The sequence below is a fragment of the Passer domesticus genome, chromosome 3, assembly GCF_036417665.1.
Source record: "Passer domesticus isolate bPasDom1 chromosome 3, bPasDom1.hap1, whole genome shotgun sequence".
NCBI classification, from domain to species: Eukaryota; Metazoa; Chordata; class Aves; order Passeriformes; family Passeridae; genus Passer; species Passer domesticus.
Window position 1 is genome coordinate 50,318,773 of NC_087476.1, and position 4,241 is coordinate 50,323,013.

The following is a 4,241-nucleotide window of genomic DNA, read 5'->3' on the forward strand; positions in this document are numbered from 1 at the left end:
CTTCCCCCCTCTCCCCCGCTGTCTTTTACAGTCTTTTACTGCATTTAGTTTAAAAATCCTCTCATTTTTGTTTCTAGACCACATAAGTGCATCTCTGCCTGTCAGACCTCCTGCCCCCCGTGTGTTTATGCATCTGGCATTTCAGGCTTTGGTTGTGTAATGACAGCTTCCGCAAACAGCAGACAGATCTCTGAATTTACAGAATGCCCACAGTGAATTATGCCTGTTTTTCTTCCTCTGCATAGCTCAGTTTCTGACTGGTGTTATGTGAAGCTGAAATTCTGGGTAGTAGTAACCACTTCTTCCACTCTGAGTCAAGATTTGTTTGCCTCTCACATTTCTCTCAAAGAACAGCTAACTTTTTTAAAACCAGGAGTGTGTATATATATATATATATAATATATTTATATATATCTAAGACCAGGGATCCTTCCCCAGGTTCAACAATTACGTATCTTCAAAGTGTCTATTACATTACAAATACAAAAGCTTTTACCCAAAGTAAAATGTAAAACAGTATAATCATGGCAAATATGGCTAGAAGGGTCCTTGAGAGGTCCTATTCATTCTTCTATTGAGACAGATTTCGTTATACTGAGAGACTTTCTCATGTATCTTTGCCTAGTCTGTTCTAAAAAGTGTCCCAGACAAGTGGGTCACTTTCCTTAGTGATCTTTTATACTATTGCCTAATTATCCTTCGAATTATCGACCCCTTGTGTTTACCTTACATTCTATTTTCTTAATTTAAAACCATTACTGATTTTCCATTTACCACTGAACACAAAGAACATTTATCTTTTAAATATCTGGAAATTGTTACTATGTATTTTTTATTCCCCAACTCAGTAAATTGAACTTCCCCTTTTCCCATTTTCTTCAAGGGTCTATTTGCTCTACTTTTGAGTTTTTTACTTGTTTGTTCACATGTTTTTCGCCCTTATTGTTCTCTTCGGATGCTTTCTGGTTAGCTTCTTTCTTGAGGTTTGGCAGCCAAAAAGACATAATGAGGTGTTGGTTGAGCTGTAACCTCTCTGAGGTATGTGGGAGGGTTGCATGAAGGAAGCTGCATTTTACAAATGGGTGGCCTGAAAAGAAACAGGGCAGTGAAATGATATTGTTGACTCTGGGCAGTTCCTGAACCTTTTAACTTTGTGGATCCCTTTTGAGAGTGTTTCTGTAGAGATGGTAATTCTGCATTTCATGATTATGCACCTGGTAGTTCTTGTTTAGAGTAATGGTTTGCACTTGTCTTTACTGAATCACATGCACTATATGTTTTTACTCCAATGGCTTTTAATGACCTAATATTTGAAAGTATTTACAGCTCCCTATTCCTCCATTATTTTTCTACACAAATATGTGAAGCCAAAAGCGTGAGATGAACTGAGCAAGATGCTTGAAGATCCTATGTTTTACATGAGACAAGTCATAATTTCCTTGCGATGACTTATGCTTGTTATTGGAAAGAAACTTGGCATGGGCACGTAGTCAAGGAGATGGAGCCCAAAGTCTCCTTCAGTGCACTAAGGCGCCTGGCCATTAGTCAGGGATGAAATGAATAGTGATTAACCGTATGAGCTGAGTTTCTTAATCTAATAGAAAGTTGTCTTTCAGGCCTGTCCCTTGTCTAAATTCATCAGTCTTCACTTCTAAGGTAGCAGAGCTCCCTTTCTGTGTCCCTGGATTCCTTTCATTTCGAATGACAGGGAAGTTACATCTTTTAAGAAGGGGCAGCTGTAAGTACAACTTTCCTAGCAAGTGGTTCACTTGGGATCTTGGGTGTTTTTGGCCATTCTGTCACAAACCACTCTTTACCACTTACAGACACTGCTGTGCTCTTCAGAAACCTGCTGATGCAAGCCAGCCTGGGATTAGAATCTGGCCTTTCATCTCTGTTTACTGGAAAGCTGCAATTACATTTTGTTTTCTAGGACCAATTAGTATCAGTTTTTTATTCAGCCCTACTGTTGTGAAGTGAAAAATTCCATCTGAGGGGCTGTCAGTGGCATAGAAAAATTAGTACAAGGCTTAGTTTCCATGTCATCAGTGGGAAAATATTTTATTATTTTGGCCACGAATTTTATGCATGGCCAGAAAACAGCTTTTATCCCATTTCCTTTGTATTGGAGCATTTTCTGCCTGTATTTCAACTCCTGTTCCGCACACAAAGCTTCTTGTACTTCCTGTTAGGGGTGTCTACAACTTTTGGAGATAATTTTCAGTGATGATAGGTATATATAAACATCTGTGAAATCTTAGAATCTCAGTTGCTGCGTATTTTGCTTCCACAGTTTGGCTTTTTCATTAGCAAAACCAACAGACCTGTAATAGACCAAAGTTCTCCAGGCTATTTACTAGAACAGATTTATAAACCAAAGCAGTAAACCTTGATTTTTTCCGGTTTTTTTTTTTTTTTTTTTTTACTTTGCTAAGCAATGTCATTGTGCATTTCAGCACAGAAATTGTCTCTGTTTTTGTAGGCTGAAGGAACTGGTTATAAAACACAGCCCATAAAAGCTTACTGTAACAACAAAAGAGCTTACTGTGACAACATAGAGCAAACAAAGCAGGAAAGCCTTGGTCCCTTTCAGGGGTTCAGTGTAGATGCTGACACCTCAGTTCCCAAGCAGGGGTCATAATGAATTGAACTTATCTGCTGCAAATCAGATACTGCTGATCAGATTCTCTTTTCAACGCCTACACAGCACTACTCTGTATGTATATCATGAGAGTGTAATTTGTATCTCAGAATAGTACCTGTCTGATTGACATGACTTTGTGTATTTATACTACATTGTATTTTAAGATCAACAATTCCAGAGTCAAAGATATTTCCCCTGGAGTAGCATCACTACCTCCACTGCTCAGAACAAGCAGCATTAAGCACCTGGAGAAGACTGTACATCTTTTCTAACAACTAAAAAGTTTGAATCTGCATTTGGGTAACATTTTAACTTGAAGCTTTTTTGTAGTAGAATTTTTCTTGCTGTTTAAAAAACATGTCAGTAAAGATTTATTTTAACTACTCTCAAGAGATGTCATACTTCTGTAACTCACCTCTTGAAAGAGATAGTCGCAGGAATAATAGCAGTATTCTGCACAAGAGGTTTGGAAAATGATTGCCAATTTCTGAGTTATTACCATGCATTGGATTCAAATGTATCTTTAGAAACTAACCCCTTTACTGCCACATTACATTTTATGCCAGAGGTCACCTCTTGCACTTTTATTGAGGTAATGATTTTGTCCTAAGTTAAATCTTTTGGGGGGTTTATAATTACTTTCCAAATTCACTCATAGCAGTGTATTTATATACAGCAGAACTTTAGTAGGAGATGATACAGGGCATGCAAAAGGACAAGGCTATGAGGATTTTGTAGATATGAGGTTGAAGGGGGTCTTCCTGGGGGGTGAACCATGTTCCTGGCACATGCAGTCCAAGATGCCCTGCCAGGCAGAGCTTGGTAAAAAAGGCAGAAAGAACCAGCTGCTCCCTGCTATGGGGCAGTGAGCAGGTGCTATCTTATTCATTGTTTTTATTTGATCAGGTGATTTAATGTACTGACAGGCTTGATCTTTTCCTTCCATAGTTTTTCACAAGGATATACAGGTGGTTCTCTCACACCTGAGAGAAGAGGAACTGCATCCTTGTTCTCTCTGGGCTGTAGAAAAAGCATGGAGACACTCTTCATGCATTTCTTGAAGGCTGACACTCTGTTCATGTCTTGGGGCTTTTTTCTTGAGGAAAGTTTATAGCTTATAAGTGTTCTATAGGAAAGTCTCAGTCCAAAGGGCAGTGCAAGGGCTGCCTCCAGGTGGAAGACCAAACAAAATAAATCTTTTGCTGATCCTCCTCTCTGGGCACCTTCTGAATTCCACGACCTATTTGTCATGGATAGTTCATCTAAATCTTTGTTGTTCTTGCTTCATACTATGACCTTCTAATCCTTACTCTCATCTATCTGTATGACCTCATCTTTGGACTACAGAATTCAGTCTTTCTTGAAGATGCAATCTTACTTTTAAATTCTTGTGGTAGATCTTGTATACTTTGGGACAACAATGGTTCTATCATAATGAATTACAGTGGCAGTGACTCATTGGTATGCCAGAAATCTGCTTTAAATTTCATTAATATTCTCATTCCTTTTGCTTTCCTTTTTATAGTCTTTATTCTTAGACTTATGGTGTCGGGACCCAGGACATCTCTGGATGCCCTGGATGTTTCAAAGCTCTGGC

The 4,241-nt window shown here is 38.6% G+C and overlaps 1 long non-coding RNA gene across 1 annotated transcript; it reads left to right on the forward strand.

Moving 5' to 3' along the window:
* The first annotated feature begins 2,605 nt into the window (after positions 1–2,605).
* On the forward strand, positions 2,606–3,027 carry LOC135298079 (uncharacterized). The gene is made up of 2 exons (XR_010360050.1): positions 2,606–2,716; positions 2,809–3,027. It is a non-coding gene; the product is annotated as an uncharacterized LOC135298079 (long non-coding RNA).
* The last annotated feature ends 1,214 nt before the right edge of the window (positions 3,028–4,241 follow it).